General features: G+C 42.0%; 1 long non-coding RNA gene across 1 annotated transcript in view; it reads right to left on the bottom strand.

The window, feature by feature from the left end:
- Positions 1-348: 348 nt before the first annotated feature.
- Positions 349-25581, bottom strand: part of LOC102147345 (uncharacterized) — a 46165-nt gene continuing 20932 nt past the window's right edge. Inside the window, exons 7-8 of the long non-coding RNA XR_011440808.1 lie at positions 5862-5969; positions 349-945 (exon numbers count right to left, since the gene is read on the bottom strand). This is a non-coding gene — a long non-coding RNA (uncharacterized lncRNA). The remainder of the gene's footprint in view (positions 946-5861; positions 5970-25581) is intronic.

Below are 25581 nucleotides of genomic sequence, written 5' to 3'. Positions count from 1 at the left end.
TCCACAACACCCGTATCACCCGGTCATGTAAATAACGGTTGGGTACTTCTAGAGATGGAGAACTCCAGAGCAGCCCAATCATTCCATAGCTCTGCCTAGTAGAAGCTTCTTCATGTCTATTAAAATCTATCTCCTATAGTTTTCATCCTACTCTTAAGGACCGGAAAGAACTAGCCTTTCAAATATCCAGCAAAAGCTGGCATAACGTTCTTGAGTTTTCTCTCTCCCAGCTACAAATCTCCAGATCCTTCAGTTTTTCCTTACATAGTATGGTTTTTGGTCTCTTCGTCATCATGTCCTCAAATACGTTATTTATCTCTTCCCCTCTTTTTTTTTTTTTTTTTTTTTGAGGAAGATTAGCCCTGAGCTAACTACTGCCAATCCTCCTCTTTTTGCGAGGAAGACTGGCCCTGAGCTAACATCCATGCCCATCTTCCTCTACTTTATACGTGGGATGCCTACCACAGCATGGCTTTTACCAAGCGGTGCCATGTCCGCACCTGGGACCCGAACCAGCAAACCCCGGGCCATGGAGAAGAGAAACGTGCGAACTTAACCGCTGTGCCACTGGTCCGGCCCCTTTGTCTTCCCCTCTTAAAGTAGGCCACCCAAAACTAAATGCAAACATGAAGTTTACCCAGTACAGAGAACAAGCTTATCTCCACCTCTGTTTCTTTTACCCAATTAACATGGTCTGCATTTAGATACACCCACAAGATTTAGAAGTTCATTTCCCTGAATTCTGCTACTGCCACTGGCAAGTAGTTGTAAAGACTTCGGGATTTTCTCCAGCAGATCGAAGGTTCCTAATCACCAGCTTCATGGGTGATTAGATAGTTGTGTAGGGGTCCGAAGTGGCTTCCTGATTCTTACTTTGAAGTCAGCAGTTCTGGTGGTAGTCTCTTGATTCCTCTCCTTCCTGACCATGGCAGAAGTGGAAGTTCCCTGGAAGACCAATTCCACAGTATTGCTCTAAGAGTCATTCCTGGAGGCCCAACCTAGCGCCCACTCCTCCTGCACATCCAACAATTTTGTAGGGACCTAATTCTTTGTACTAAATCTCTTGCTGCTTGAAATGGACGGAGTACTTTCTGTTCCCTACAATTGTGTGCTAACCACTTTGAACAATAAGTAGGAATTTCACAAGACAGAAAAGATTATAGCAATGTAAAGTTTTGCTTTATATTCACATATATGTAATATCCGTGGGGCTGGAGTATGGATGGACAGATGGTTGGACTTGTAGATGGGTAGACATGGGAAACACTATCTTCCTGTCTCCATGTGTTTATTCCATAAAGTCACAGGGTGGCAAGACTGGCTGGCATCTATATTACTGATCAAAATATGTAGTTTGGCTACAGTTATAAATCCTACTGCATTGATGAGGACAGAAATAACTCTAAATAATTTCAACAAAAGAGGGGGATTATTAATTATCCATCAGCAGAAAGGATAGGAGTGGATATGGCCTTAGGGACATCTAAACCAAGGATCAAATGTTCTAAGGGGTCTCTCTCTTCATCTCTCATCTCTGCTTCTCTCTGAATATTAGATTTATTCTCCTAAACTGTCTTACCTAACAGAGTAGGGTACATGGCTGCCAGCTACTCCAGATTTCTATCCCAAATGCTCCCAAACCAGAGATGAACATAAAGGCCCTCTTCTCTCAATTGAAATTTGAGAAATTCCAAGATAAAAACTCTGAACATGGTTTGGATCTTGAGCCCATCCCTTGGACCAACACTCTGGCCTGGGAGCGAGGTGCCAGCCCAGCCTGGAGCACGCAATCATCCCTGTAGCCAGGGGAGTGGAGGCTATAAGCGGGAGAACAGGCGCTGAGCAGACAGAGTAAAACTCGCCCCCAGACCTGAAAGGATCCGAATGATTCCCCAATCGCAGCTTTTAGGCTTTTAGATGTTAACTCTTCTCAGAGGATTTAAAACTACCCACACGACCACTACATTGAAAAGTCTGTCTCAGTGTTACTACTCTGGGGAGCACGTTTCTGAAAGATTTCATCTATGGAGGATTCTGGTAATAAGGCATTTATCTCAAGGTCAGTTAATTGGCCACATCAACCATTTAGAATCCCAAAATAGAAAAAAATAGCATTCAAATAGGTAGAAGAGGCCGTTTAAAAAAATCAGGTTACGGGTTTCCCCTGCTATCCGAAAGCTCGCTTTACAACACTTCCCTTTCTCGGAAGACCGACTTGAGCGCTTGTTTCGGCTAACCCTAACCGAAAGAAATCCAAAGAGGATCGTCCCTTTTAGGAGAGAAGGGAACAATAGCGTTCAGCGCATTTGTTTTGCAGCCACTTCTTATAGAGGCAGGGCGCACCCCAGCAGTGAGAGTCGCGCCGCCAGCTCCTCCCCGGGAACCTCGCTCAGGGTCTCAGCATCCAGCCTCAGGGCTGTCACCTCTGTCTGTGCGCATCTGTGCTTTATCTCGATTTATTTTGGTAGGTTATTTTTTGGGTCTGGGAACACTCAACAATTTTTCCCATGTAAATTAGCGGTAATTGCTTCTTTGCTGTGTGCCATTTCAGCTTAGGAAAGGCTTCACAGGACTGTCTACTTTCGGGTAGCAGGGGAAACCTATATAGGGATGATGAAAAAGTTCTGGAAATAGACACTAATAATGGTTACACAACATTGTGAATGTACTTAATGCCACTGAATCGTACACTTTTAAAAATGGTTAAAATGTTGTCTTATGCATATTTTACCACAATAAAAAAATTTAAAATATAAAGCTGTCTAATTCATTTATCCATTCGTGAATTCACTTATCCACCATTTGTTTTGCTTTGGTGTCAGAAGAAAATCTAGAATGCGTGGACATGTCTGTAGAATAATGGGATCTTAAATGGTAGGGTTGGAAGGATCCTCAATGCACTCAGCTCTCCAAGGGGAAATCCATGATGCCATAGAATTCTTGGGCTAAAAGTGTTGGCAGAAATCATCTAGTTAATCCTCCACTTGTCACAAAAGAGCATTTCACTCCGTCCATCCAGGACACCTAATTCGTCCTAGACACAGATGCTTCAACTGGTTTAGAAATGCCACTGACAGCAATTGCCCTCCCTAGGCTCCGTAACCAAAACTTAGATGTGGCCCAGACTGGAAAGAAATTCTCACGTGAAGGATGTTGGTACGATGTCCCCATCCTCTGCCACATCAGAATGAGCCAATAGGTGGTTTCCTCCCAACTCCTAGAAACTCCATCAGAAGAAAAACAAGGGCCTTTCATGCTCTTAACCTTAAGAACCCAAGACTGTTCTGTAAGAGGGAAGAGGAGCCATAATATTTTTTCTTCCCTAACAGGGAATGACTAGCTCAGAGAAGGTAAAGCTGTACTAGTGGAAGTTGCCTGTGATCAGTTAAGGTTTTAGAAACAGAGAGGTTAGAAATCCACTGCTATGCTTCTATTTCCCTCTGTCATGGTATTAGCTTTTCGATAACTAGTCATTTCTCTAGTGAGAAAGAGGCCATCATGGAGAAGACACCCTTCCAAAAAGAATTGAGGACATTTCTACAGAAGTGGGTTAAATCAAAGAGACTTTCTGGTCAATTGGCCATAATCTGTCATCTCTCATGTCGTTTTCGTTTTTAGCTTTCCTAGAACCTCTATTTTTTATTTTAAAAAAAATTTTTTTGGAGTGTCTTCTTTTACATATTACAGAGAAATCAGAAAGTAACTTGGAAAAAAGGTAAAAAAATGAAGTATAACTCCCATTACGCATTTTTTAACAGATATTTACTAAAGGCTCACTACTTGCCAGACTGATGTTACAGTTGTCTGTCACTACCTCAAAACTTAGTTACTTAAACAACCATTTAATTGTGTGTATGATTTTGTGGGTCAAGAATTTGGGAATGGCTCAGCTGGATGCACTTGGCATTTGCTAGCTGGTGGGCTGGAGGGTTCACTTCCAAGATCGTATCTTCACTCGCATGTCTAGAACTTCAATGCCCTTTGTCCACTCTCTGTCTCTCTGTCTCTGTCTCTGTCTCTGTCTCTCTCTCCCCCGCCTCCCTCCCTCCCTCCACACTATGTCTCATTCTCTGGGGCTTCTCCACTTAGCTTGGATTTCTCACAGCATGGTTGTCTCACAGTAGTCATATTCCTTACATGATGACCAACTTCACCATAGCAAGGGTTTCAAGAAACCCAAGTAGAAGCCTTAGAAGTCCCTGAACATTACTTCTGCCACATTTTACTGGTCAAAGTGAGCCATTAAGGCCAACCCAGGTTCAAGGTGAGGGGAGAAATAGACTCCACCTATCCACAGGGGGGTAGCATGCAGCTACAGGGAGGGAAAGACTTGATGGTAGCCATCTTGGAGAGAAGAGACCCCACACAGTGCCGTAAGAATCTACATACAGTCTCTGTTCTCACAGAAAGAACAGATGATACAAACAAGTAAACAGGTATTTACAATGATACTAGAGGCATGCTACAGAATAGGAGCACACTGAAGGAGAACTCAACACAGACTTGAGAGGTCAAGAAAGAATTTCTGGAGTAGAAAAGATTTAACCTGAGACCTGGGCCAAGCTGGAGGTGGTTGTGCGAAAGGGAGGACAGAAGAGATAACGTTCTAAAAGTTGGGAATAGTACTCTAGAAGGCCCAGGAGAAAAAGAGAGAAAAAGAGCATTTGCATGGAAAAAACTGAAAAAATTCTGATATGTCAGAACAGTACGTTAAAAGGGTATGAATGGTGAAAGACAAAGTTGAGGAGAAAAGACAAGACCAGAACATAAATCTCCACTCTTTTCTATCTAAGGGTAGCTATGCATTAAAAAGCATTTTTTTACAAATATGGGTCCATGCCATTTATAAAGTTTTGTGGTCCATATTTCATCACTTTATGTCATTAACATCTTTTTCTTCTCAATAAATACACTTCTAAAACATCACTTTAAATAAATGTATAGTATTCGTTCATTGTCTCTCTGTTACCTAATTTAACCAATCTCTTATTGTGGGATATTTAGGGTATGTCCAATTTCCTTTTACACTTATTCTTATAGCTAAATCTTAACAGTTTTTAATGATAATTTCCTAGATATGGAAGTTCTAGCTCAGCATTTATGAATACTTTTCTAAGGTTTTTGGTAGAGAGTACCAAATCATTTTCCAGAAATTTTTATTATTGTTTAAAGTCCCAGCAGGTACTCAATAAGAGAGTACCTACTTTGTTATACTTTCCATTGATAGGAACAATCATTTTGTTTCTATTTTTTACCAATTTGATAAGTTTCCATTTACGTTTCTGTAATTACTGGGGAAACAGAAGTTTTTGTCTACTGGTAGTTCTTTTTTTATGTAGGCTTCTGAAGATAATAAGCTTATCAAAAAGAGATAAGTGGCTAGACTTTAAACTTTAAAGTGCTATAAAACTGTAATAGGCAAAATTTAATCTACTAGTCAATTTAAACTGTAGTTTGACAATACCTCTGTCTGCCTTTCTTTCCTCTTAAATGCTTCAGTGTTTGAGCTGTTCTCAAATAGTCACAGTGACTTGCTAGAGAAAGGAGGAGAGGAAGTCAAGGGTTGTGACATCTCAGAGACCCAGACTAAGTTCAATTCCAGTTAAATAGGTGAAGTGGGGTGAATGAGGGGCCTTATTTCATTCACGATGGCACACTGGCTCCCTCCTTTAATACATTTAATGATCCTGTGAGCTTAATGACTGTTGCAATTAAAGTCACCCTGCTTAAGCATTGTGAATTACATTATGCTTGTTAGTGGCTGCCTTTGATAAAACATAATAGCAAGTCATCTCTTTTACATCATAACTCATTTTAAATATTGCTTTTGCGTATCTGTCCTTGCCCAGTTGATTTATTACCTTGTACTCCTAAGAAGTGTAATGAAAAGGAAGTTAGGACTTGAGTAATTCTTCCAGAGTCTGGATAAGCAGGAAGCTGAGGGGAAGATGGCCTTCTGATTGGTTAGCCTAAAAATGGAGATGGAAGAGAGGATGGCAATCAGGAATTAAATTAGACTAGTCATACGGAAGGAAAATATTAGCTTTTGGTGGCCTCTTTGCCCTCCCTCCCTTTGGATGGAAAATCAACAAAGGCCAGGTCTCCACCAGGAAGACTCGAGATATAAACTTATCCAGATAAACTGGGGCAATGGATCTGAGAGGCAGGACTGGGGACAGGGACTGGGAAATATTGCATGTCTGCTTTCGTCTACTTAACTTTACTAAGGAAAATTTTGACATAGATATTTGAAAATAAAAACTGAACAAGAATCTGGTGAAGTTGACCAGTGTTGATTATTTGAGGCCAAAAAAACCCCAAAACCCTCATATTGCTTTTTTTTTTTTTTTTTTTGGAGGAAGATTAGCCCTGAGCTAACTACTGCCAATCCTCCTCTTTTTGCTGAGGAAGATGGGCTAACATCCGTGCCCATCTTCCTCTACTTTATATGTGGGACACCACCTCAGCATGGCCTGATGAGCGGTGCCATGTCCTCACCCAGGATCCAAACCGGCAAACCCCGGGCCACAGAGAAGCGGAACGTGCGCACTGAACCACTGCACCATGGGGCCAGCCCCTCATGTTGCTTCTTTGTTAACTACCCAACACCCTCATCCCCAAATCACAGGAATTGTTTTAATCCTCTTCTTCATTTTGCTCCAGGAAACAGTCTCATCCTTTTGGCCATTCAGTCCAAATATTTGCCTGGAGAGAAGCCCGCTAATGCCTAATGTTCTTTCCATGTGAATCCATAACCTTTTTATCCGAAATCTCTGTCCTTACATGTAACATTCACACAAGATGCATTTGGAGTTGGGAGGTGTTAGTTGTATTAGATAGAACAAAGCTCAGTGATTCACAGTGACTTCACTCTGACCAGTCTCAAATGACAGCACAGAATTATAGGTGGGAAAATGTCTATTGGGGTACACCATGAAGTTCTTGGGGGCCAGTGGAGGATTGTCCCCCTGTATATTGTTTTGGTGCTTCCTTAATCAACTGACTGGCTCCTCTGTGACGTCTTTGTATATAATAGAATAAAGGGTGTTCCATTTCACACACGTAGCAAAAGGTCTTGAGTTGACAGATATAAAGAAGAGTTCACAAATCTCTGTGCAATACCATCTAACGAAATTACTTTTTGAGAGACAGAGTGTTTTTGTAGAAAATGTACTACATCAGAAACAAGGAGACCTGGATTTGAGACCCATTTCTGGCACCACTCAGCTATCTTGCCTTAGATGAATTATTTTAACTTCAATGGACTTCAGTTTCCTCTTCTATAAAAAATAGGGTTAGACTTCCTTGTCTCTAATCCCTTTAAGCTCTTAATGACTATGGTTCCACATTGCTGTTATGATCACTTCCAATGGGTTTTGTCATATAAATTAAGTAATTTTTCCTTTCAAGACATTTATTTCCATGAAGATATTCATTCTGAAAGCATTTGTCCCATGACTACTTGGGGAAAAAAATAATGATGTAGAAGCTTTAAAAGAAAGTCAAATAATAATAATAAATGTATACATATACACATAATATATATGTATACACACACACACCCCCTTAGTTTTGAGTTTTTCATTCACCTCACAGGAAAAACATTGATAATATAGTAACACAATGGGCCCAGATCTCCTCTTCCATTTTTAATATATGCTTGATTTATTCTTCAATCTTATTATACTTCCTTATATTACTGTGTCTACAGAAGACTATTTCCTTCCTAAATTGTTGTAGTAGACATCTTAGATATGCCAGTTGCCTACATTTTATTGTTTCTTGGGAAATAATAGCAACAACAACACTAGCTCGCACTTGTGTACCACTCTATGGTTTGTACCATTTAAAGTTAATGTCACACTCATCAGGATTATATTAGTGGCACTAGGTCATCAACTCAGAAGGGAGCATCCATAATTTCACCAAAAGAAAACCTTCCAGAAAAAATTTTTTAACGTTGAATAAGTATGTGTTAAAATAAGGTTGATCCAAAATCACCTTCTCTAAAAAACAAAGTCAGCCAAATAGTTTGTTACAAAATATAGAGTGAATACAATGAAATGAGCACCCTAATACCCATTAACGAAAATACATTTAATTGTTACAATCTTTCTGGAAATAAATTTGGGAAAAATGTACCCAAATGCTTAAAAATGTTTGTACCTTGGTGATTCCTCTTCTATTAATATATCCTAAGGACAGATCTGTAATGCAAAGATTTTTTTAAATGAAGATATTCATGTACAAATTATTTATAATAAAAGAAAATTGGATCCAATCAAATGACCAACACAAGGTAATGGTTTAGTAATTATGGTGTATCCGTATGATGGGACATTATGTAGTCACTAAAAATATATTTTTTCAGAATTTTTAATGAGATGGAAAGTGCCTCTGATGTTCTATTAAGTGAAAAATGTCATAAAATAATACGTTAAAATGTAATCTCAAAAATTACATACCCAATAAAAATAGAACACAGTATCTCAATATTGAATTACTATTATTTTCTTCTTTAAATTTTTTATAGTTTCCAAATCTTTAAAGTTGGGCACGTGCTACTTTTAAAATGAGAAACAAAATACCCATAGAAATAAAAAACTAAAATTAATGATGGCTTGTACTGTGAGACCTCGAGTAGCCAGAATGCACAGAGAAATGAAATGCTTTGGTGGATTTAATGTTGTGACAAACTACAGCTTAATTAAGAATCCCTTTCTGAATCTCTTTGCTGAGAATCAAATAATCAGTCAACAATTATTTTCTGAATTTCTACTACCCACTTGATTCAGGGCTGTGCAGGCTATTGTTGTCCAGCCCAGACCAGGCACCTTGCAGAGGATCCAAACCACTACCATTTAGTGAGACAAACATGTGTCAGGCAGCCTCAGTGCCAGGCAATGGGCACATGAGGTTCTGCAGAATACTTGCAGAAGGAGAAGTAATTTTTCCCAGGGAGCTCAAGAAAAGTCTTCACAGAAGACAAAAGGGAGCCTTGCAGCATGGACAGGATTATAATAGACAATGAAAGGAGGACCTCTCTGCTCCACCACCCACCCTCAGGCTGAAGAACTAGACGGACAAAAGCACAGAGGCAGGAAGGAAGCCAGGGCATGTCTGGGCTGTGGAAGAGATCTTCCTAGCAAGAGCAAGGGGTCTCTTGGGGAGTGGTGGGGCATGGTTTCTCAAGGGCATTAATTCACTTCCTAAATCAGTAACTAATGGTCATAACTGAGTCTTTGCTCAATTATTGCAGATACTTTGGTGGCTCAACCATCCTTGGGAACATTAAAAACCACAATACACTTCCATAAATGCACATGTCAAAGGCCTAAGATACCATTCTAAATAATAACCGTAATCCCTTACCTTTGTATAGCTCCTTTCAATTTACAAAGCTTTTCCCTGTGGTTTATCTCATTTGCTCTTCACAGACACCCTATAAGACAAGCATTATTATCACCATTTTACCGATAAGGAAACACACTCAAAGAGATCTGATGGATCATCCCCAGTTACACCACCAGCAAGTGACAGTGGGCTTCAAATCTCCTAACTCCATTGCATTTCCTTCTGTACTGCAGCTGCCTTTGACCCAGGGACACACTCTCGAAGTCCAGTTCTCTTTTACCTCATTCCGAATTTCGTTTTCATCACTGTCATCGTCTTCTTTCTTCTTGGATTATAGGGTACAGAGGGTTCTGTTTGGGTTTGGATTCTTCAAAGCAATTCTCTACTTTCAAAGTGCTTTCACACCTCATTTATCCTTACAACTTTTCAGGTAATTCAGACAAATTGAAAACTTTACTTCAGTCTAAATACACTGAGGACAGAATGGGATGCAGAGAGGGTAGGAGCAGGGAGAGAGAGATGGAGGCAGGAAGGAGCAGCTAATTGACCCAAGCTTTGATTCCCTTCATGCCACACAGACTTGGGCAGAAAAGGGCCCTATACTCACAGAAGATGTTAAAAAGTACTTGTACTTTGCCCTTCCCAGGTTGACAGACTCCTGGAAATAGAAGAGGTCTAAAATCCATCTTTATGAATTCCATCTTTGTTGCACCATTTTACTACCAAAGCCTTTTCAACATTTGGTTCCATAAGAAAAACAGTTCTGTCATATGGTTTCAAGTACTCCTCACACTTCTGAAACCGAACAGGGCTGCCAACTAATATTGCAAGAACTAAATAGATGACATCTGGAAAGAAGAATTTTAAAACCCACAGTTTCATTACCCTCACCTGTGTCTATAGAGGCAGCATGAAAAGGAGAGGTGAAGCGGCAGAGAGATTCTCTGAAACTGACTTTGGGGGGAAATAGTGGGGAGGCGCACATGTTAAAAATCTGATTTATCATCTGTCTGTGTTGTCCTGATTCGCCAAATGCATTTCAAACAGTTAGGGTGAAGCAGGAGATTGCATGTGAAGCCGGTGAGTTCAAGATGTCTTTACAGCCAATCATCTCGCCAAAATCAAATCCCGTTGCTTAAAACATCAGGCTGGCTGTGGAATTGAGCTGGGATTTAATGAGCAGATAAATCAACGATACTTACTGAGCATCCCCGACGTCCCTGCTCTGTGGAAAACATGGTAGAGTGTAACTTTGGGCAAGCCATTGAATATTTCTTACTCCAGGCTTCCCCATCTGAGAAATTAGGATACTAATAATACCAGCTCTTCCAAATCAACGGAATTATTGTGAAGCTCAAATAAAGTAATATATGTGGAAAGATTTATAAGCTCTAAAGTGCCAGGGAAATGCAAAGTAACATTATTAGACAATGAAGCAGTGGGTCCGACCTTTGCTCACAAGGAGCTTGCAACCTGTTTGTAGGAACAAAGCATAAACATATCAAATGTAAGTAATAGCATAAGGATTAAATTGTAGAAAAAACAACATGGTAAGTGGTTTAGCAAGATAATACGTAATTATTTGCAAGTGAGAGGTACAGACAATGAGATTTATGGATTTAAAACAGGTAGCTATCTCAGTGAGCTGGGGTGATGTGGACAGGCTTTGTGGTAGAAGCGACCTTGGATCTGGCGTTGAAGGGTGAGTAGGTTGAGCAAGAAGTATAGGATATTATCCCCACAGCTAACCTGAGCTGATCCAGATCCAGGTAAAAAAGATGCTTGAGATGGAATTCACAAACCACTCCTGCTCGTGGTCCACTGTCTGAGGCTGACTGAGGTAAGACACGGACAGAGTGGGCTTTAAAAGAAGCCTCTGAACACTACCATAGAGATTCAACTTGGAATTGTTTGACTGCCCCATAGCCAAAACCACCCAGACCCTCGTGCTCTTCTTCACCACACCCTTCTCATTCACATTTATTTCACCTGTTAAACTGCAGGGTGTCTTTCAGGAAGAGAATATAGTTACCCAGAGCTGTATTCCCCACTTGAGGCAATCACAGTATGTTCCACTGCGGTTGGCAAACTAAATTTCAAGTGGGAAACACGTAAGTAAAGATAAAGAGGGAGAAAACAAAAGATGTGTCTCATTTCAAAACCATTCACTTAGCTATGGCTGTGCTGAAAAAGTCTTTTTATTTAAGAGGATGTACTAGGTCGCAGGCAAAAGTGGCGAGGCTGTGAAGAGTATTTGAGTTGATTAGTGCAACATGTTAATGCAACCAAGTTCAGAGGTTCAATCTCCTGCCCATTCATTTCACAGACCAAAAAGCAGTTAGCAGTCAGTTTGCTGGATGAAGGATGCAGGAGAAACCCACGCAATCATGCCACTGGTACAAAGAGTGGGTCATGAGCTACTTCAGAACAGGGTACAAATGGCTCCCTCCAACACACGGTCATGCCTAGACACCTGGAAAGCAAGTCAAAGCCCAGGGCACCATCCAGTCCCTTCTTCCCTCCTCCCAAATGCCTTTCACCACTGGTCCAGTCCCTGTCACTCAGTATGTCAAAGATATTTCCTGGTCCACATTTTCACTCAAGCTCTCCCTCCTACCCTTTTGGCTTTCCATTTCTCTCATGTAGGGCATTGATTCAAACCTGCTCCTTTCTTCAGGACTTAAATTTTCATTCCTGCCTCCTCTATAGGGCCATTCCTGATGCCCCAATCCCCACAGCGTTCCCATCATCCGAACTCCTGGCACACTCATACGCCTTTCATTTTGGCCCTGGGATTACTCCCTTGAGCCTGGCACAGTGCTTTGCACCCCGTAAACTCTTTTTAAATGTTTGGTTAAAAAAATAAATTCTGGTTACAGGTGGTAGGAATATGGGGTGGCTAGAAAGAGCAGGATAAAACTTTAGTTTGGGCTTATCTGCTTGGCGTGTGATTGCCTTGTCTTCCCAAACAACACATCAGTAGCAGCATCAGGAATAGTAATGGTAGTGGCAACAGCAGGAGACAGAAGAGTAATAGTGTTAGCCCTTGATTTCTTCATAATATTAGGAGGAAAACGTTTGGCTCTAAATAGAGACGGAGAACTAAGTATAGAATTGGAGCCATTGTCTAAGTCATTTGAGTAAACAAACTGGACAGGGAAACAGGCATAAAAATGATGGAATCATCACCTCCCAACCCATCCTTTGCCTTCTTCTCCAAAACCCAGCTCGTCACAGGTCTTGTTGACTCTCCCTCTGCAATGTCTCCGAGATCTATCCCCACTTCTAGATCATCCTTAGGCCCTCAACCTACCTCAACTAGACTATTCCAGAAACCTCTTGCCTAGTCTCCGTTCCTCTAGCCTTTCCCCTTTTTTAATACATCATTTCAAGGCTGACAATTACTTTACAAAACTCCTGTCTGAGCATGTCACCCCTTGACTTTTAAGCCACGAATGCCTGCCACTCCATTCCCTTAAGGATAAAGTGTATACTTCTTAGCATGACTTCCTAATTTGGCCCCAAACCACCTTTCCAGTTTTATCTCTCCCTGTGAGCCCTCACATCCTACTCCCCAGACACGCCAAGCCCCAAACACAGGGTATTTTTTTTTTCAGTCTCCTTGTCCTTGAAACTGGTGCTCTCTCTGCTTTGCTACCTCCCCCCAACAAACTCCCACTCATCCCATAAAGACCGGCTTAAAAGTTGCTTCTTCTCGGAAGCTTCTCTGACCACAGCTCCATCCTACACCCTCACTCCCTCTTCAGATCCTCACAGAGGACTACCACAACTGCCTGCTCACGTGACTATACAATCCCACGAGACTGAGTCCCTGCAGTGGAGGCTGTGTCCTGTTTATCTCCACATCCTCAGCGCTTGGGATGCAGAAGGTGCTCAACCAGTGTTTGTTGTATATTGAACGAGTGAACCCGGGGGGTGCTGTCCACTCTCATCAAATCCATGTCCCGCTCTGCTTTGTCCTTGCAACTGTGTTCCTTGCCTTCCCCATATTTCATCCTGATATATGAATAAAGAATGAGAAACTGATGAAAGTGAAACCATAGGAATGAACAGAGAATGCCAGGTCATTAGCAATCTTTTTTTGCAATCAGAAAGCATTTCTAGATCAAATCTGTGCATCCTGATTCACTGTCCTTTTTTTTCTTTTCCAAAATTCAGAAAGTCACAGAACTTGTTGGTTCTCTCTCTAAAATGTCTCCCACATCTATTCTCACTTTGGGATCATCCTCACGTCTTGACCATATCTGACCTGGGACAAACCAGGAGAATTCTCTTGACCTGAAACTCCTGGAAATTTTTTCTGGTTCATGGTCTGACTTCATTTTAGAAACAGTACCCAGAACAATGTTTTTCTTCTTAGGTCTCCTTTAATGTCACCATAGTACCTTCAAGGCAACACGATAAGAGAGAGGGACTCTGGATTATGCATCCAGACACATAGCTTTTAGTTCCACCTCATCTGCTAATTAATGGTGTGGCTTTGGTCAAGACACTTTCCCTCTCTGGGTCTTGGTCTCCCCTTCTGTTGTCAATTTGAAAAAAACCCTCCAGAAAAGCCTCTAAGACTAAATGAATTTTGAGCTTGTCTTCTACCAGAAGATGCTTTCTAAGGAATTTTCTGGCTCTAACACTCCAGCTCCAGAGCTTCATCCTTCTCACTGTCCTACTTGCTTCCTTTCCCTCTTCTCTCCCCACTCCACACATGCCAGTATCAAGCCCCACCAAAGCCTGAACATTTTATTAGAATTTATTTCCATTATTACCTTTGTGTCAAGACCTCCTACCAGAAATAGGAAGGGTGAATATAAAAGACCTATTTCCTGTCCATTGTGTTTCCTCCTCCCCTTTCTAGTGAAAATGGCCTATTTGGAGAAGCCAAAATGCTTTTGAATTGAATTCACCAAAGTAATATACACAAGGTTTTAATTTACAGTTTTGGGTCTCCAGGCCCCTGCATATGAGTTCTATAAATGAGATGTGTTGCTACAATAAGTCCCATTGGGAGAGGCTGGACTTAGACTGAGAACAGCTGTAGCACTGTAATCCCACAAAGTCAGCTTCTGAATCAGATATGAATTATTGGTTCAGTCACAAAGCCACGGATACGCTTTCCCCCACAGGCACTCACATATGGCCTTTGGCAGAAATGAAAATACCTTTTCCCTCCTTTGCTGGGTTTGGTTAATAACGAACCTTTATTTTAAATACTTTCTTATGTCTTCACTTCCTTTCTCTTTGTTCTCATTCTGATTTCCTCTTCAAGGCCTCAGATGGCCACCTATACAAGGTGAGGCTAACAGCTCTTGTGAACCATTTAGAGGTAATGGAAGCCAAGGCATCTGAGAGAGTGGTTCTCCGCCTTGGTTGTATACTGGGAACACATGAGGCTCTTTCAAAAATCCCAGTGCCCACATCACACCCTAAGCCAGCTGAATTGGAAACTCTGGGAGTGGGACTAAAGCATCAGTATTTCTTTAAGTACTGAAGTGATTCCTATATGTAGTCAACATTAAAACCACTGCTTTAAAGTCAATTGTGTCTAAAACACGAACAGCCTTTTTCTCTATCCCCAAACAATGTGTAAGGAACATGGGCACCAAAGACTTTGTTCTTGAAACTGAAATTTATGGAAGCATCAGCTCCTAAGCCAAGGCTTGTTCTTTAAACCAAAGTGGATAGCCAAAACTTCAAAAAAGCTACCCAGTTACCACAACTTCTGGAGGTTCAGCTTTCCAATCCTTGAAACATTTGGTCGTGAAGGCTGGAGGCTAGCAGGCACAATGAAAAATGTATAAGAGCTGAGTCACAGGAAGGCTGGGAAAGGGGAAGTGTGTTTCTGACACTATCGATACGGGGAAAGAATCCATTCAAATTTGGGAGCTTCGTTTCCTCATCTGCAAACCAAATCTGGAGGTTGGTGAAATATAGCCTTCAAATGGTTTCCTCCACCATTCTCCTGAAGCTGTCAGATTGATCAAATGTATAAAGTACTACTCCCTCGTTAAACACTGCCCATTTAAGTACAGCCGTGTGCCCTGAGTAATAAAAATAATAATAATAAATAAACAAATTCTGACCTTTTGAGAAGCTCAAGATATTAGGAGAGAAAATAAGAGGAGACTTGGAGCGAATCATCCAGATGCAAGAACTTCACCTTGACACCGGACAATGGAGTAATAGAACAATCACTCTCTTTGTCATTTCGGCATTAAAGACCACAAATCTTCCTGTGCTACTAGGGAACTCACATTCCTCTGAGCCTCCTTTCCTTCCTCCTCCATAAAGGACTGAGCTCAGCCATGAGTTTGCTGAAGCTTCTAGTTTCTACATGACCACCTTTCAACCTCTACTGCTACGCTGTTGGTTCTGAGTCATTCAGATCGGCTTGGGCATGACCCGTCCTTAAGTAGTTAGTTTTCCTCTTTTCTGAATGAGAAATAGATTGTGTTAAAGGTGGAAATGTCACACTCTTCTCTCTGACTCATTGGGATAATTCATCTTGGATTCTTCCTTCTACCTTGACCTTCATATACAATTGTTCCTCTTAATTCTACTTTTTAATAATCTCTTAAACTCATTCCTTCCTTTCCATCTCATTGCCACTGGCCTAGTTCACGTCCTCCACTCTTGGAGAAAGCTGTGCTTCAGAAAAGATGTTTGTGGACAGGCAAGCAGGGGAGGGGGTACCCACTCAGCCAGCCAGTCAATCTATGCAGAGGGAATGGATTGTGAGACCGATGGAAATCAGACCTCCTTTCCATCATAGTCCAGATCTTTGTTATTTCTTCCCTGGACAATTGCAGCAACCTCCTGATGGGCCCACTGTCCACTCCCATCCCCAGTCCTTCTTGAATAAATGATACATATGAAGCACCATGCCTGGTGCTAGGACTACAGAGCTAAGTCACCCTGGTCCTGCCTTCAAGGAGCTCCCAATCCAGCAGATGAGACACAAGTAAGGAAATCATTGCTACAATTTGGTAAGTTTTTGGCTATGGTATCAAAGAGGAAAATATAGCAATTTCTGGCTGCAAAAATCAGAGAATGTTTTGGAGCAGAGGTGGTACCTGAGCTGAGTGACATTCCACATTCCAAACAGAAGGCACAGCATGTGCAAAGACCTGCAGTTAGGAAAGATTACAATTCATTATTGAAATGAATAGGCAGCTCCAGGCAGAGGGCATGCAGATAAAAGCCTGTCAGGACCTGGGGCTGAAAAAAGGAGGCAGGGGCCAAATCCTGAAGAGCTACAGATCCACGTCACAATGAGGAATTTGGACTTTATCCCCTAGTCTATGAGGTGCCATTGGAGGACTTTAAGCAGGGGAATCACAAGATCATACTTAGTTTTAGAATGGCCCCTTTGACAGCAGGCTGGACAATGCTTCCAAAGAGACAAAGCTTAGGGGCAGGTGAAGCTGATAAAGAATGTTACAAAAGTCCAGGTGAGAATACGAGGCCGAAATCGAGGTGGTAACAGTGGGACTGGAGAGGAAGTAAACTTTTTTTAATTAAGATATAATTGACATATAACATTATATTAGTTTCAGGTGTACAACAAAATGATGCAATATTTGTTTATATTGTGAAATGATCACCACAGTAAGTCTAGTTGACATCTGTCACCAAATATGGTTACAAAATTTTTTTCTTGTGATGAGAACTTTTACGATCTACTGTCTTAGCAACTTTCAACTATACATTATTATTAGCCATAGTCACCATGTTGTACATGACATTGCCATGACTGACTCATTTTATAACCGGAAGTTTGTACCTTTTGATCACCTTCACCCACTTCACCCACCCCCCACATCTGGCAACCACCAATCTGTTCTCTGTAACTATGAGCTTGATTTTGTTATTTTTGTTTTAGGTTACACATATAAGTGAGCTTGTACAATATTTGTCTTTTTCCGTCTGACTTACTTCACTTAGCATAACGCCCTCAAGTTTCATCCGTGTTGTCACAAATGGCAAAATTTCCTTCTTTTTTATGGGTGAATAATATTCCGTATATATATATATATATATATATATATATATATATACACCATTTTCTTTATCCGTTCATCCATCAATGCACACTTAACTTGCTTCCATATCTTGGTTCTTGTAAATAATGCTGCAATGAACATAGGGGTGCATATATCATTTTGAATTAGTGTTTTTATTTTCTTTGGATAAATACTCAGAAGTGGAATTGCTAGATCATATGCTAATTTTATTTTTAACTTTTTGAGAAACCTCTAAACTGCTTTCCACAGTGGCTGCACCAATTTCCATTCCCACCAACAGTGCACAAGGGTTCTCTTTTCTCCACCTCCTTATCAACACTTACTTCTTGTCTTTTTGATAGTGGCCATTCTAACAGGTGTGAGGTGATACCTCACTGTGGAAATTTGCATTTCCCTGATGATTAGTGACCCTGAGACCCTCTTCATGTACCAGTTGGCCGTCTGTATATCTTCTTTAGAAAAACATCTAATCAGATCCTCTGCCCATCTTTTAATCAGATTGTTTGATTTTTGCTATTGAGTTGTATGAGTTCTTTACATATTTTGGATTTTAACCCCTTATCAGATACATGATTTGCAAATATTTTCTCCCATTCAGTAGGTTGCCTTTTCATTTTGTTAATGGTTTCCTTTACTGTGCAGAAGCTTTTTAGTTTGGTGTAGTCCCACTTGTTTATTTTTGCTTTTATTGGCTTTACTTTTGGTGTCAAATCCAAAAAATCATCACCAAAACCAATGTCAAGGAACTTACTGCCTATGTTTTCTTCTAAGAGTTTTATGGTTTCAGGTCTTACATACAAGGCTTTAATCCATTTTGAGTTAAATTTTGTGTATGGTCTAAGATAGTGGTCCCGTTTCATTATTTTGCATGTCGTTGTCCATTTTCCCAACAGTATTTATTGAAGTGAGGAAGTAAACTTTAAACTATGTACATACTTATCCTGATTTCCTCCTGGACTTTGGATCTTGTTTTTCGTTTGTTTGGTTTGGTTTGGTTTTTATTTTTTAAACATGAATTGAGTTCTCCCATGCTTTCATTTGTATCAATTAAGCCTCAAAACACCCCCGAAAAATAAGTATTTCTATTTCAGTTTTGCCGGTGAAGAAACTGACTCAGAGAAGTTAAGTAACTTGCCCAAAGCCACACAGCCAAAGGCAGCAGCTAGCCCGGTGCCCAGATTTTCTGACTCTGAGTCAAGAGCTCTTTCAACTGCACCTCCACTAAGTATCCCCAGACTCATTTTTGTTGTATTTCTTTCCTATGCCAGACTGAGGCCTGGCAGACAGAGCATTTGTCTAGGCATAACTTCAGTGGCTCAGAATGCAGCTCTGGCTAAGAGCCTGGCTTTGGAGTCCAAGCAACCTGGGTCTGATTTCCAGCCTTGAGCAATAACCCTCAAGCCTCAGTCTCCCCATTTGTCACAAGAGGGCAACAACAACATCCAGCAGGGTTGCTGTAAGGTTGCTATAAATGAGATCAAAGCCCCCAGGATCATGCCTGGTAGATAGCCTGTTCTCAAGAATTGGGGCCATTTTTTTCCCAAAACAGCCAGGAAAGAGTCAAGCTATAACCAGAAGAGATGTCCCATATTTGACTCAGGAATATGCTAGTAGAGGTGGGAAACAGACATAAACCAGGACCTGAAAAAAAAATTTTTACATGGTCTTAACATCTCTCCTGTCACCTCTAAGACAATTCTTTCTACTTCCATTTATGTCACTGAGGTGACCCCCTAACCCCCTCCCCAAGCAAGCTTAATATCAAGCCCAGGAAAGCCCTGTGCTAAACTACGTTATGGGGGGCAGGGGGCGTTCTGTTCTTTTTTCCTCTCTCCTTTCACACTAGAATTAAGAAACCTGTAACTTGCTGCTTATCTCATTATCTCCTGCCTTGCATTTTAATGCGTCGCCTCTAAAAAGACCTCATTGATATTCCAGTTATGTATGTGTTTGTTTGTGTCTCTTGGGAAAATTTGCTACCGATCTTCCAAGTTGAGCACCAGCATCCTCACAGCTCAAAGTTGGATCTCTCTTTTGTATAAGGAAAAAAAATGGAGGTGGTTTGAATATTTTGCATCTACAAGAAGCTGTAAATAGAACAGCTCAAGAGTCTCAATCCAAATCTACGAGCAAAAAGGCAGGTGAAGAATTGGGTATCTTCCCGGGAAGCTGGGTTATGTCGATGAATAATTCAAGCCTAAAGGCTCTTAGAAGGACACAGTTACCTGGTTTTCCAGATAATTAGAGATCCCCCTGACAAAAAGGTTTTAACCTAATTTAACCAGATAATTAACCAGATCATCCAGAAAAGAGCAAGCTTTTTATCCTGCCTAAATTATCCGGTTTCATCATTGTTAGGTAACTGACAACCTTCTCCACTCACTGCTGTGTGGAGTCTATGCTGCGGACGGAGCTAATCGAGCCTTGAGTTAACAGATGACATGAACAGGATAACAAGAAATTATCTTACAAAATCTAGTTGCTCTTTTCAACTGCTACAGATCACGGCTATTTTCACACAAAGTACATTGGGAAGCTGAGGGAAATATCTATAACAAAACAAAAAACCCTACCGTGAGGAAAAACTAGATATTGTAGGGCCTGATTTTACTGACTTTTTACACAGACTGAATCATTTAAATAATGGCTTGCTGCATATTACTTGGCTTATGTGTTAACACCAGGAGATAGAAGTAGATAGAGCATTTTTATGGGTCTGATGTTACTGCAGCTGATAAAACTTTCTCATTTTATTAATCAGCTTCTAGTTCCCCAAAACGATCCATTGAGATCTGTGAGGAGTAGGCCACTGCCGATACTAATAAAACATTTACTGAGTACCACACACGTGTGAGGTCTCTAACATTTATGATTTCATTTAAACATGGAAAAGGCCCTTCAAGACAGGTTTTTATTTTCCCCATTTTACTGACGAGGACACCGAGATTTGGGGCATAATGGGCAGTGGCACTCTATGAAGTCAGGTTGGAGTAACTGGAGAATGGGTGCTCTCTGCCCTCGGCCCTGGGTCTCCCCAGATAGTGTACTGCTACAGGAACATGCCCCTTTGCTAACTTCCAGCATGGCCTACATCCTACTTCTAAAAGTATTGATCAGGACACTAAGAACAACTATCGAAAGGATGGCAATCAAAATTTGTCATAGCTTTTAACTCTTCGGAGGCAAATACAGGTGCGATAGCTTGTTAATTAAAACCATGGTTGCTGGAGTCAACCTGGATAGAATTCTAGATCTGCTACTTATTAGCTGTGGGATCTTAAACCAACTACTCTTTCTAATCTCAGCTTTCTCTTTGTAAAATGGAGGGCCATCGCAAGTATTAAAAGAGTTGAGGCATGCACGATACCTGGCACACAGTAAGTGCTTAATAATTGTTATTAGTAAACATGGAGTAGAGCAATCATTGCTAGGAATGCAATGAACAATATAAACAATTCTTTATTAATAACCATTGATCTGGATAATTTAGTGACAATTAACGCTGATATAGCTGGGCGCTGTTTAAAGTGCTCTGTACATGTTAACATGTTAATACTTGTAATAACCCTCTAAGGTTAGCAGCTATTATTATGCCATTTTACAGATGAGAAAGTTACTTAAACTCAAAAAAACAGGGAGGTAAAAGTCAAGTCCAAGGTCACACAGCTAGTACCTAACAGGGCTGGAATTCGAACCCAAGAGTCCAGCTCCTGAGCCCATGATTCTAGCTGCTCTCCTCTCCTGCTTCCCCCAACTGCAGAAGAGCAGGATTTTTACTACAGTCACAAGTCATTTCATCACCATGGCCACTGTCCTCTCTGTAAAGAGTCCTGGCCATTGCTCCCCTTATTTGCCCAGCATTTAAGCTTCCCCCAGCTTTCAGGGCGATGATATATAGGGAAATTCTGACTGTAATTTCTTAGGTACAACCTTTTTATTTTTGCTGCCTGTACTAGTTGAATCGATAACAAGAGACAAAAAATATTCTACGTAACCACAGATTCGAGCCATCCCTGTGGTTGCTACAGGATATTAACAAGGGAACCTACTTTGCCGTGACAAGACGTAGTGGAAGAGGGCCAGATGTCCCATTAAAAGTCCTTTCCAACCTAAATGAGTTTGTGACGATGTGTGTTTATATGTGTGAGGATAAAACACACTGTGAGCATCGCTTCTCCTAGTGTCTAAGCCGTTATCTGAGAATGAGGCGCTTCAGGAGGCTAATTGAGCACTGGAGGCTGTCTACACAGGCAGAGCAGAGGGGAGATCTGGAGCCTTCCACAGCCCCCCGCCCCCAGACACACACACACATATTCAAGAAAAACCCTCCTAAATTATCCAGGCAGGCCAATTGCATCTGAGAGCAGATCAACATAAACTTCATTTTCCCACTACAGACAAAATATTTTTATGTTTTCAGGAGCCTGAGCTTTCAGCTGCCCAGATAAGTCTCAGGTAGCCGATTCTGTAAAATGGTCCTCACAGCACTTCTGAGTGTACTTCTGGCTCTGCCCGTTCCGCTCCGACTTAGCCACGGTGCCCCGGCCCTGATTTTCAGAGCCCCACTGTACCAGCCGCAGCCATTTTGCGATTTCATAGCTAACATTTAAAAGAAAAACTAAAGGTGAAAAAGAATCATATTAAAAGTCAACCTCACATTTTGTATAAAGATGTTATTCTTTTGATGGTTATTTATTACTGTTGGTCTTTTTGGATTAATTATGGCACCGTTTTGTAAGTGGCAGGAGCAATCTGTCACCCAGAATTACACAGAAGGCCACCCAAGTTCCGTATTTCCTGTATCCTGCTGTAAATCAGTGTAACTTGCAGGAGAGCATGCCACCACACCCCGATGGCCAGCCCGTCCTCTGTCCCAATCAATGCAGTGCCCACCGCTCCCCTCTTCTCACTCCCCAAGAGATCCTGAAAGAGGATTTGTCCAGGAACGCCACAGCCCCGCAGCGTGCTGACTTCATAAAGAGACGAGGTGAAGTAACACTTTTCTTTTTAATACCCCATGGTGTTGAACTGAAATTGCAGCCTGCTTCTATTTTCAGAGGCCTCCTTGGTAAGAGAATGTTTTTATCGGGAGATACAATGACCGTGGCCCATACTCTGTGGTTCCCATGAAGGCCTTGCCAAAGTCCATGAATGCTCGCTTTATGAATTCGTCTTGCAGGTGTTCAGGGGGGTATGTAATCACTAATGAATAGTCGAAAAACACAGAAACTCTGCAGCCTCTGGCACGGAGAGCCGCTGGGCTTTATAATTCTGTGAGAAAACACACATGCATCTAAATGCATCTAAGCATTCCCTAGGCTCCAGCGTTGCCTGAGGCCAAATATTCGTCACAGTCCATCCCTGGGCTGGTGGTACATTCCAGAAAAGAAGGGATTTGTAGTGACCCTGTGGACGGAGAAGTTTGTGGCTCTTACATGATTTTCCTGCTCTGACTTGGTACAGGAATCATCTGGGCCAAGGTACCACCTTTCTGCACACGCCGTTTATGTAACCCAGCAGGCTAGACCGCCGGGATATTTTATGAAGACTTCATGGACCCAGGCCCAGGTGGGCTGGCTGCCCAGGGAAAAAGGCACTGGGAGGTCAAGACCGAGTGACCTCAGATAATCTGCGCGCATCCTTGGGCAGGGGACGAACGAGAACTGGGGGGAGTCAAGAATAGAGTAAGTTCTCAACAGACTGGATGAGGAGTAGGGGGACAGGGGAAGAAAGTGTCCTGGTACTGGGGCCCACAGAGCCAGAGGGCTTAAATCTAAATAGAATTTCTTGTATCTCCTCCACCCAAGAGAAGTTACCTGAGAATCAGTGATGGTGGGAAAAGGGTCACTATTAGTTAATCTAGCTTGTCCTTCCGGGCCACAGCCCCAGGGAGAGGGCAAAGATGTGGAAGGAAATGTTTGTCATTTTTCTCACTTTCCCTACGTGCCCTCCCTCTGCATCACGGGCTCTCTCTGAGCCGAAAACTGGAAAAAATCAATGTGGGGGAGGGGGCTGGCCCCGTGGCCGAGTGGTTAAGTTCGCGCGCTCTGCTGCAGGCGGCCCAGTGTTTCGTCGGTTCGAATCCTGGGCGCGGACATGGCACTGCTCGTCAGACCACGCTGAGGCAGCGTCCCACATGCCACAACTAGAGGAACCCACAACGAAGAATACACAACTATGTACCGGGGGGCTTTGGGGAGAAAAAGGAAAAAATAAAATCTTTAAAAAAAATAAAAAATAAAAAAAATAAAAAATAAAAAAAATCAATGTGGGGGGACTTGATCAGCTCTCTAGCCCTCTAGAAGGCTGCAAAAGATTTGGGAGATTCGCTGAGAGATTTCCAACTTCCCTGGCCCCGTGAAGGGGTAGCAAGCTCTCCACCAGTACAGACTCAGGCGTTGGAGAAAGACAGGAGCCTAGTGTGGGAAAAACAGGATATTGGGGGTAACAGGTGACCCCTCCCAGCAGCTTCCATGGCCAAGAGCAGCCCACACTCCTGGCACGAAGACCCTCCAGAGGCACTGGGGAAAGAAAGCAGGGGCTGACAGGTGTGACAGGGCCTTGGCCCTGAGAGGGAAGCTTCTGGTCTTCGGCACCTGGGACACTAGGACATTCTCTTTTATCCAGAGCTAGCAAGAGTGGCCCCAGAGCAGAGCTGGAATTAGAGTTGGGAAGCTGAGCTAGCAAGACTACCCGTGAACATTGAAAAAATCAACTTCCGTACTTTTAGGAGTTGAAAGAATTTTGAGACATGGGAGCTACAAAGATAGCTGAACTTTTCTCACAAAATATCCACCTTGTCTGGGTTTTCATACCTCTCCTAATTCATGTTACTCTAGCATTTCCTATCAGCCACATCGACAAATGTACCCCAAGACTACCCCATGGGCCAGCCTACCAGTTATAGTTAAGTGGAAAGTGAAGTCTTTGCATTAGTGATATCTCAGAAGCAGGAAAGAAGACATCTATTTCCAAAAATATTTCCCAACTTGGCCCCCTGAGACCAAAAATTCCACAATTAGAGATGTACGTATTCTTTTGGTTCTAGACAACCTTGAGCTACCATAAATATTAATTTATCCAGCAAATATCTATTGAACACCTTCTTTGTGCCATGCACTGTGCTAGGCATTAGATAAAGGGGGCAAATAACACAGACAAGGTTTCCGCTCTCCTGGCACTTACATTAATCTGTATCAATCATTTCCTGAAAGCACATTTCAATAGAGGAGGGGAGCTATGGCAAGACCACCCACAGGAGAGCAGGGCGGTGACAGGCTGTCCCTGAAAAGGAGGAAAAAGTGGCAAAGTAAGGGCCACTGAGGATAAATGTCACCTCCTTCACTCATGCATTCATTCATTCATCCATTCCACAAAGATGTTTTACACATCCCTCTAGAGCCAAATACTGGGAATATATCAGTGAACAAGACAGACACAGCCCCTGCACTAGGGAAACTCATATCTAGTGTGGGAGACAGACACTTAACTAAAGCAAACAGCAAAATATGATTAGTGCTAGTCGGGGTGGGCAAAGGGCACTAAAATAACACACATTAGGGGCCCATTAAGCAGACTTGGGGAAAGGTTTTGATCAGCGAAGTCTTCTTGAAGGGAGGGAAATCACAGGAGTGGGAGGTGAGGATTCAGTATTCCTGAGAAAGGGAACGGCATATGCAAAGTCCCTAAAACAAGAATACTATCGTGCTCCCCAGCTCCACAGTTGGAAGGTGGAACAGCAAAGTACAGTTAAGGTAGATCGCACATCACCTATGGGTCTAGACTAGGGCATAGTTGATTTTTCCTGCAAAGGGCCAGACAGTCAATATTGTAGGTTCTGTGGCCCATGTGGTCTGTTGCAACTACTCAACGCTGCCGTTGTAACAGGAACTAGCCGTAGGCAATAGCCAAACAAATGGATGTGGCTGCGTTTCAATAACACTATATTCACACAAAAAGGCGGTAGTGAATTTGGCCCTTGAGCCATAGTTTTTCAGCCTCTGGTCTAACCAGGACTTGGAGCCAAATATAGGAGCTAAAGGAACCTCACGCTCTGGTGTGGGCCTCCCAAGGGAAAGGTAAAATTTGTGGCAAAAGAATACCAGGTGGGGAACTGGGAGATCTGAACTCAGGTGTTGGTCAGGGCACAGACTCAGGATAACATCTTCCTGACCTGTAAAATGAAAGT

This window comes from Equus caballus, chromosome 7, assembly GCF_041296265.1.
Source record: "Equus caballus isolate H_3958 breed thoroughbred chromosome 7, TB-T2T, whole genome shotgun sequence".
Lineage (NCBI taxonomy): Eukaryota > Metazoa > Chordata > Mammalia > Perissodactyla > Equidae > Equus > Equus caballus.
The sequence above is the reverse complement of the archived record's forward strand: the minus strand, read 5'-3'. Positions and strand labels throughout refer to the sequence as shown.